At 44.5% G+C, this 10,027-nt stretch overlaps 1 protein-coding gene and 1 long non-coding RNA gene across 2 annotated transcripts in view; one reads left to right on the top strand and one right to left on the bottom strand.

The window, feature by feature from the left end:
• The first annotated feature begins 1,646 nt into the window (after positions 1-1,646).
• The window catches only part of LOC143683793 (TRAF3-interacting protein 1-like), a 172,973-nt gene continuing 164,592 nt past the window's right edge, over positions 1,647-10,027 (top strand). Inside the window, exon 1 of the mRNA XM_077160129.1 lies at positions 1,647-1,834. The gene's annotated coding sequence lies outside the window, so the exon portion shown is untranslated. The remainder of the gene's footprint in view (positions 1,835-10,027) is intronic.
• The window catches only part of LOC143683794 (uncharacterized), a 35,465-nt gene continuing 30,243 nt past the window's right edge, over positions 4,806-10,027 (bottom strand). Inside the window, exon 3 of the long non-coding RNA XR_013175665.1 lies at positions 4,806-4,926. This is a non-coding gene — a long non-coding RNA (uncharacterized LOC143683794). The remainder of the gene's footprint in view (positions 4,927-10,027) is intronic.

Raw genomic sequence — 10,027 nt, 5'->3', positions numbered from 1 at the left:
AGCAGAATGCCACAAAATTATCCCTTTTTTTTGGAACAGACTGGTTTAACTATTGGAGTAGATTTTTTAGAGGAGACCCCTGAGAGTCTGAGAATCCTCAGGCCAACCCCTCCTTCCCTTTCTCCACTTTGATACAGTGTTTGGATAAACAGGTGCAGGGCTGCTCTATGTAGCAAATATTTTGGCCTATTAAAGAGGAAGCCAGGCATTTTGCACTAGAAAGAATCAGTGATCATTTTTCAGAAGACTTCAGTTAACCACAAATATGTTATGGAGGAACAGATTTTGCGAAGACATAATCTAGTTTTATAACTCAATCATGGCTCAACCCTATGTAGGTAAACTTGCAGTTTAAAGGGATCCTATCAATGAAAAGAAAACACATTCTTTTAAACTGACTGCTTTTACTTAAATTGAAGAAAGTCATCTCTTGTCAAAATACCCAAACTGTCCCATAGCAATCTTAAAAGCATGTCAAACTGTCTACATCTGATGCCATAAATATAAACTGCAAAGGAAAATGGTATAAACTTAGCGCTTGGGAACTGGAATTAAAAGGGTTTGCTGTCCTTAGAATGTTCTAAAATGTGTGTAACTGTGAGCAAATAAAAATTTATTGTTTTACACTGAAAAAAATAAAGTAGCTGGTACTAGCTAAAAACAAAAACAAAACAAAACAAAAAACAGAGCACAACGGCGCCTGCGCGGTTGGGGCTCCCCATGCTGTGGGTGGAGCTGCGCCGGGGCGTCAAGGAGACCGTCGGCCAGGATTAGAAGGCCAGGCCCTGCCACCGCCCGTTGCTGCTCCCACGGGTGAGGGTCACCAGCACCCGTCTCCAGCGCGGCACAGGGGCCTTCTTTGCACGCAGCCGGGCACCAAGGTGTCTCCAGCATGTGCCCCGTGCGCTTGCGAAGTCGAGCCGCGAACACCGCATGGAATCGCCCAGCTTCGGGCCTTCCTGGGAGGCCTTCGACGAGGGCCCGGGGCCCATACAGAGTATGTCGCAGGTGTTCGACGCCCGGGCCCAGAGAGCGAGCGGCCGGGTCCAGCGTCCTGCAGCCGCAGCCTGAGGCCCCTCGGACACCCGCGGGGTGGCCCAAGGTCCTGCTCGAGAACTCGGTGATCCGCTCGTTGAAGCGGCCATCGCCAGTTGAGGCCCTGCCAACGCGTGCCTCTCTGGAAACCTGGGCCTCCCTCGCCGTCAAGGAACTGCTGAAGCCCGAGGCCGAGCCCCGGGCCTGCAAGCGCGCCCCCCAAAGAAGGCCTCCTTGGACCTCGCGGGAGCACTGCCCGGTGCCTGCAGCCCTGTGTGGCAGGCCTGGCCGACATGGACCTCGTGGCCCATGGCCGGGCGAGGCCTCGGCCATGCAGAACCTCGTCGGCTACAGCGGCTCCTTCACCCAGGAGGTGGCGGTCGTGCGCCCCGGCGGTTGGGGCAAGAAGAGCCCCTTCCGAGGCCTCGGCAGCGTGCAACCTGAGCCGGCCCCGACCCCAGGGGTCAGTTCTCCAAACACACAGACCCGCCTCCTGCACCCCAGAGGCAACATGGGGGGGGGGGGGCGGGCACCGGCTGAAGCAGGATCCCAAGAGGTCTGAGAGCAGAGGCTTTAGGGCGTGTGGTCTCCAGCGTCCGAGGTAAGGCCAAGGCGCGGCTTCCTCCCATGGGCATCGCTGTAGCTGTGGTGCTGCACATCATTGATGGCAGTGGTGGCCGCTGGCGGACCAGGATCCTCCCTGTCACTGAGCAACACCTGGGGGCACGGGCATGCATAGGAGGACTGCGAGGAGCGGGCCAGACAGCTGGAGGACTCCCACCCAGACCACAGGCTTGGGGTAAGTGCTATTTCAGCAAGGGCCTGGTGGAGGCTTCCCCAGGAACATTTTGTAAATGAAATTATGTTGTGTGGGCTGGTAACGTGATGTTTATAGTGTGATTTTGGTAGTATCAAGCTTTATTAAATATAAAGAGTTTGTTTTAAACTAAAAAAAAAATGAACAGAGAGAAACAAGTACTAGAGAATATGTGGAGAAAGAAATGTAGCTATTCACTGTCGGTAGGGAAGTGAGAGGCACAGCCCCTTAGAGGGCAGTGTGGTGGTTCCACAGGAGGCTCGGGGTGGGGTTGCCCAATAATCCTGCAACCCTCTTACTAAGTATATACTTGGAGGAACTGAGAGTGGGACAGGAATGGATGTTTCTGCACTGGAGTTTGTGGTGGCAGTGTTTATGATTTACAGTGGATTGAGGTGGCCTTAGGGTACCAGGACTGAGGAATGGAAGTGGGAACTGTGGTGTTTACATACAGTGGACTACTGAGCTGCTGCAAGAAGGAATGAATTGTGAGGCATGCAACTTGGTGAATGAAATTTGAGGGCAAGAATGTTGAAAGAAATGTCAGAAACAAAAAGACAAATATTATGCCTCACTCCTATGAACTAACTGTAATATACAGACTCAGAGAATGAAAGTCAAGAGCAGGTGTTATCTGCTTAGGGCCTGTTGTAAGGGGCACTAGATTGTGAGCTCTTATAGCAGTCACCTATATTCAGGAATTGTAACTGTTATTTCTAAATCCTGAGATACCGAGGTATTTGTTTACAACCTGGTTGCTTGCTCCCTGAAACGTCAGGTATTTATGTGACACTGAGAGCCAGAGTTAGAGAAGTCAGCATTACCTCCTTGGGCACTGTGTAAAAAGTTGAAAAGGTGATTAGACTTCAAGTAGAACTATGCTACTATGAACATTAGTGTGTAAATATCTGTTTGAGTCCCACTCTCAGTTCTTTTGGGTATATTCCTAGTGGTGGAGTTGCCTGGTCGTATGGTACACTGTACTTTGAGGAAACACCAACCGTTTTCCTCAGCAGCTGCATGATTTCACATTCCCACTGGCAATGAGCAAGTGTTCTATTTCTGCACATCCTCTCCAACCCTTGTTGTTTTGTATTTCTCAACAGTAGCCATCTTAGTGGGTATCTCATTGTGTTTTTTTTTTTTTTTTAGGAAAAAGAAACATCTTTTATTGTGAAATATATATACAAAGGAATTAAAGAAATGCAATTTTCCAAGTTCATTTCAACCGGTAGTTAGAGAACAGTTTTCAGAGTTCTTTACGGGTTACCATTCCACTTTCTCAGATTTTTCACGCTAGCTGCTCCAAAACACTGGGGGCTAGAAGAAATACCAATGTGGTGATTCAGCTGTCATACTCATTTGTTAAACCCTGTTTTTAATGTTATAACTCTTCCTTCTCCTTTGAACCATCTCCCCAGTGTGTAGGGATCTTTAGGTAATGCCCATTCTGACTTTCTCCTGTTGAGAAGTGTTCACGCTAAAGGATAGTGGGATGTAATTGGTTGATGATCTCTGAGAGGCTAGTCCCTAAGGGTTTCAGAATTCATCTGGTTTAGGAATCCGCTGGAAATTCTAGGTTTCAGGAACGAAAGTTAATGCATGAAACTTTTATGGAATCTCAGTTGCAGCTCTAGTTGTTCTTACAAGTTAGGAAGAGTGATGTTGGTTGGGAATTAGCAAACTTTGACAATTAGCACTATTTAAATGAAGCTTGCAGAAGCACAGCCTCCAGAATAGCCCTTGACTCAATTTTATCTCTTTTAGCCACTGATGCCTTATTTCATTATAATTCTTTTCCCCTTTGTTCAGGAAGTCACTGTTGATCCCATGGTTCTAGGCCAGTGACATCCCAAGGAGTCATACCCCATGTTGTCAGGGAGACGCTCACCCCTGAATGTCATTTCCCCACATGGGGTGAGAGGGTAGTGATTGTTGTTTCACAGTTGGGCTAGAGGGAGAAAGAGGCCACATAAAACATTTAGGCCATATTACAGGTAGTCTAACTTCATGTGCCTGGCAAACTCAATACCCCTGTACTCACCGGGCCCTGTGCCCAAATCTGTGGGAGGAAGTTTCGGCTGAAAGTTTCGGCCATGGGGGAGGGGCCCAGTCTAGAGCTCTTATCCCCATCCCTGTACTCATCCCCATCCCTCTCCCCATCCCCACCCCACCCATAGCTCAGACAGTTAGGGCTTTGGTCATTACACGATCAGCCAGTCTCATCCAAATCCCAGCAATCCCCATGGACCCATCCCCCAGCCTAGGGCCAGATCCTCTCCCTTGCCCTCCCCAAGACCCCTCCCCCAAGCCCCTACCCACACCAATCTCTTCTCCCATTCAAGCCAGTAAAACCAACCCCTTCCTGAGTTTCTGAGCTGCCCCATTCGAGAGCTCAAAGGTCTCCTGGAAAACAGCTTGAGAAAGAACCAGAAACTGGGTTTTCACAGGCAGGAAATGCCTATGCTGGTAAAGCACGCTTCTCTCATGTGGAGCTCCGGATAACTTGGTGAGTCAGTGACCCTCTGTCTTTCCCTGCAGCACATGTGGAATGGGATGCCGTGGTGAGAGGATGCAGACAAAAAACAAGTTCAAACCCCCCATTCCTCCATGTTCGTGTTCATGCAGAGTGACCTCAGGCTACAGCCCCATGACCCTCTAGGGCCCCTGTTCCCCATCTGTAAAATTAGGGATATTATACCTTAGGGGTGCTGTGAAGGCAGAAAAACTCATGGGCTCCCCACAGATCAGCCCAGGTCTCCTGCTGGGTAAGAGTAGGCGCCCTGAGAGGATGTGTAGCTAATGCTCCTGTGTTTATTGACTGCTCTCATGAGCTGACTGGGCAACCAGCTTGAAGTGTTGCCTGGCCCTACCTGGCTCTCTGGTTCTCTTGCCATGTTGGTAAGGTGGAGGGCCAGAACGGGCGTGGGGGTGCAGGTGAAAGTTCAGAGGTTTTAATGGGAGATCATTGCTTTATAAATGAATTTAGCAAAAACACGGTCCTTTGCGTATAAAGTATCTTGGTAACTGCGTCCTGACTTGCGTGCAAATGGACCATTTACACCGTAGAAGACCTGTGGAAAGAAGGAACGAAGGCATTCAAGAACCGAGGCCCATCTACATTGGACCTAGGTGGGTTGAAGATGTCTGCAGGTAGGATGGTCCCCTAAACCATGGCTGCCTCTGTCCTTGTCACAGAGGAGCTAGAGTGCGTCTGTCTACTGGTAAAGGAAGCAGCAGGTGTGTTTTTCCTTCTACCCCTTTACCAGAAGCAAGCACAGTGTATTAGGGTGTCCCTTCCAAAGCTCCTGTCATGTTGAGAACTTCTGCTTGGTCTAAAGGAGCAGAACTAGCTTCAGAACCAAAGACTTGACCTTGGTTTAGGGCTGAAGCATGGAGAGATGTGCGTGCTCAGGCAGGGTTTCGGTTCATTTCCTGCCTTGTGCCTGGAGCCCTGTGGGAAGGTAGTTGTTTGCAAATTGAGCAGTGAGAAGACACGGTCTTGATCTGCAGCTGCCTCCCAGGGTGGCCAGGGAAGATGTGTTGCCGAACTTGGAGGGTGATGTTCAAGTTGGGGACCCGAGTCCTGAGATGGACCCCGTGTGTGTGAGGGCTTTAGGGCCAGCTCGTGGATGCTGCTCCATAGAGGAGCTTTCATGAAGGAGTGCAATTCAGTATTGCTGTCCCAGGGATCGTCCCCAGTAGGAAGCAGGTATGCCTAGTGAAGGGCAAAAGTAATTACTGGAGAAATTGTAAAGCGAGAGTATTTCTGTTGTCGGATGATTCTTCCCCTTGGTTGCGGTATCCATAGCACCCCACCTTGAGATGATTCAGTTACAGCCTAGAGCCCCGTGCCCTGAATGCATCAGCTTGCTGCTGAGTGGAGTACCTGTTCGCATTATGTTTTGGGTAGCACTGGATTTGGATCTTTTTGCGTGTCCTTTTACGTGTGTCCTGGAACCTGCAGTGAGACGAGTAAGTTGCGGGTTCTGTGTTGTAAAGACTTGTATTTCCGGAACCTTCATTGAGGAACAACTCAGAGATTGTGAAAATAGTTCTCAGAGGTGGGGAGAAAACAGGAGGGACCAGGACCCAGTCTGTGCAAAAGATACAGTGGTTTCTGCCAGTGTACGACCAGAGATATGAAGAGAAATCAAGAAATGTATTGTCTTATTGACGTGATCACTCTTTTGGTGTGCTATATAAGAAATCTTTGCTTCACCCAGGATTGCAAGATTGCAAAGGGTTCCTCCTGTGTATTCATTTAGAAGTTGTATAAGTTTCAGATTTGACGTTAGCCCTCTGGACGACTGTTTCAGTGAAAGGGGTCCTGTAACCAAAATTCTGGACCTTTGCTGGGTTTCCTTGGGTTGTTTTGTTTTGTTTTGGCTTTTACATCACTTTTATTTTGGCCTAAAGACACCCAGTTGCTCCAGCACCAGTTGTTGGAGAAACTTATTCTTTTCTCCTCTGGATTGCCTTTTCACTGTGGTTGAAAGTGAATTGTGTATGTGTGCGTCTACTTGTGGACTCTGTTCTGTCCCCAGTGACCCTTTCGTCCATGTTGACGGCAACTGTCTCTGTTTCGGTTGCCATGTCATGAGTCTTAGAGTCATCCAACTTTACTCTGCTTTTGGAAGTTGTTTCCGCCATTCTTAAGTGCTCTACATTTCCGTTATGTCTTGTAGAAGTGGCTTGTCAGTTTCTGATGTATGTTAAATCTGCAGCTCATTTTGTGGCAGAATTGGCATCTCATCACTGTTAGCAGAATGTGCCTCTCCATTTGTTTGAACTTTCCCGCATTTCTCCCACCAGGGTTCTGTAGTTTTTATACTACTACTTACACGAGCAGAACCATAAAAGCATCCGTCCTAGGTTTGATTTTAAAATTGAAGACTTTATCTTATTTTCAGTGTTCTAGAGAAGCAAGTAAATGTGATTCTGCTGGAGTCCTTGGATCCAAAGGAGAAATTAGTCTGTCAAAGATACTGAGAATAAAAAAAGTGTCATAAACCTAAATTGTTCTGCTGTGTGAGTATGTAAGTATAGCATAAAAATTTCTTTCATCCCATTTACCCTTATCCTTTGAGATAAACCATAGTTTGCAGTTGGTAGAACTGTCTGTATATTAATATGCCTTGAAGAGGAAAGTTAGTAGATCCGAAAAATCACATAAATCTGCTTGATTAGAACGCTGTATGCTGACTGCATAGAAACTGGACTGGAAAATATGTTCTCTTTTTTTTATATTCATCACATAGTTGTGTATTCATCATCATGATCATTTCTTAGAACATTTACATCAAATCAGAAAAAGAAATAAAAAGAAAACAGAAAGAAAATTCATACATGCCATACTCCTTACCCCTCCCTTTCATTCATCACTAGCATTTCAATCTACTAAATTTATTTTAATATTTGTTCCCCCTATTATTTATTTTTAATCCATATGTTTTACTCATCTGTCCATAAGGTACATAAAAGAAGCATCAGACACAAGGTTTTCACAATCACAGTCACATTGCAAAAGCTATATCATTATACAATCATCTATAAGAAACATGGCTATTGGACCACAGCTCCACATTTTCAGGCAATTCCCTCCAGCCTCTGTGTTACACCTTAACAAAAAAGGTGATATCTATTTAATGTGTAAGAATAACCTCCAGTATAACCTTTCGACTCTGTTTGAAATCTTTCAGCCATTGACATTTTATTTTGTCTCATTTCTCTCTTCCCTTTTCAGTAGAGAAGGTTTACTCAGTCCCTTGGTGCCGAGTTCCAGCTCATTCTAGGATTTTTGTCCCATGTAGCCAGGAAGGTCCATACTCCTGGGAGTCATGTCCCACGTAGAGAGGGGAAAGGCAGTGAGTTTGCTTGTCATGTTGGCTGAGAGAGGCCACATCTGAGCGACAAAAGAGGTTCTCTTGGGGGTGTCTCTTGGCCTAATTTTAAGTAGGCTTAACCTATCCTTTGTGGGATTAAGTTTCATATGAACAAACCCCAAGATTGGGGGCTCAGCCTATTGCTTTGGTTGTCCCCACTGCTTGTGAGAATATCAAAAATTTTCTACTTGGGGAAGTTGAATTTTCCCCCTTTCTCACCATTCCCCCAAGGGGACTTTGCAAATACTTTTTTATTCACTATTCAAATCCTTCTGGAATTTATTGAGGCATCACTCTGGCCAAAACTACAAAATTTCATGCCCTACTCAAGGTTCCATGTACATATGGTATTCAGTTAAGCTGTCCACATAAGTTATATTAGAAAATGCACTAGTCAAAATATAAATTTTGTACCAAATAAATATTTTTTGCTTTAGTCTCACACGTAAGTTAAAGTTTTAAAATACTAATTACCATCTGTTTTCAACACCCTGCATTATTGACATTCCTTTGTTCTTCCTCATACAAAACATTTTTAACTTTGAACGTTTAGTACTATCATTATATACTCTAGGCATTCCTAGATTATATCATCTCAGTCTTTATCGTCTGTCTTTCCCTCTGATTTCATTTGGCCCCCAGTCCTCCTCCCTCTATCATTCTCACATTCAGCTTCATTCAGTGTACTAACACTGTATTACAGTTAGGTAGTATTGTGCTGTCCATTTCTGAATTTTTACAATCAGTCCTGTTGCACAATCTGTATCCCTTCAGTTCCAGTTACCCAATATCTACCCTATTTTTATCCCCTCATGACCTCTATTCTTAACTAAAATTATCCAAGTTCATTCATTAAAGTTAGTTCGTATCAGTGAGACCATACAGTATTTGTCCTTTTGTTTCTGGCTAATCCGACTCAGCATAATATCTTTAAGTCTGTCCATGTTCTTACGTACTTCATAACTTTATTCTGTTTTACAGCTGCATAATATTCCATTGTATGTATATACAACAGGTTGTTTAGCTACTTGTCTGTTGATGGATATTTGGGCTGCTTCCGTCTCTTGGCAATTGTAAATAATGCTGCTATACATATTTGTGTGCAAATGTCTGTTTGTATCTTTGCCCTCCTGTACTCTGAGTAGATATCTAGCAGTGGTAATGAGGGGTCATGTGGCAATTCTATACTTAGCTTCCTGAGGAACCACCAAACTGCCTTCCACAGTAGTTGTACCATTTCACCTTCCCACCAACAGTGGATAAGTGTGCCTCTTTTTCCACATCCTCTCCAGCACTTGTTGTTTTCTGTTTTATTGATAATGGCCATTCTGGTGGGTGTGAGATAATATCTCATTGTGATTTTGATTTACATTTCCCTAATAGCCAGGGAAGTTGAGCATCTTTTCATGTGCCTTTTGGCCGTTTGTATTTCCTCTTCTGAGAAGTGTCTGTTCAAGTCTTTTGCCCATTTTGTAATTGGGTTGTCTGTCTTTTTGTTGTTGAGTTGAACAATCTCTTTATATATTCTGGATACTAGATCTTTATCTGATATATCATTTCCAAATACTGTCTCCCATTGTGTAGACTGTCTTTTTACTTTCTTGATGAAGTTCTTTGATGCATTAAAGTGTTTAATTTTGAGGAGTTCCCATTTCTTTCTTTCTTCAATGCTTGTGCTTTGGGTGTAAGGTCTAGGAAACCATCTCCTATTATAAGAATTATAGGATATTTCTCTACATTTTCTTCTGACAGTTTTATGGTCTCAGATCTAATGTTTAGGTCTTTGATCCATTTTGAGTTCATTTTTGTATAGGGTGTGAGATATGGATCCTCTTTCATTCTTTTGCATGTGAATATCCAGTTCTCTAGGCACCATTTATTGAAGAGACTGTTTTGTCCCGGGAGAGTTGACTTGACTGCTTTATCAAAGATCAATTGTCCGAAGAGGAGAGGGTCTATATCTGAACATTCTATTCAATTCCATTGGTCAGTATATCTGTCTTTTTGCCAGTACCATGTTGTTTTGGTCAATGTAGCTTTGTAATATGCCTTAAAGTCAGGTAGCCTGAGACCTCTGACTTCATTTTTCTTTCTCAGGATACTTTTAGGTATTTGGGACACCCTGCCCTTCCAGATTAATTTGGTTATTGGTTTTTCTATTTCTGAAAAGTAAGTTTTTGGTATTTTAATTGGTATTGCATTGAATCTATAAATCAGATTAGGTAGAATTGACATCTTAACTATATTTAGTCTTCTAATCCATGAACACAGTATGCCCTTCCATTTATTT

The sequence above is a fragment of the Tamandua tetradactyla genome, chromosome 5, assembly GCF_023851605.1.
Source record: "Tamandua tetradactyla isolate mTamTet1 chromosome 5, mTamTet1.pri, whole genome shotgun sequence".
NCBI classification, from domain to species: domain Eukaryota; kingdom Metazoa; phylum Chordata; class Mammalia; order Pilosa; family Myrmecophagidae; genus Tamandua; species Tamandua tetradactyla.
Note: the sequence above shows the minus strand (reverse complement) of the source record. Positions and strands in the feature narration are given on the sequence as shown.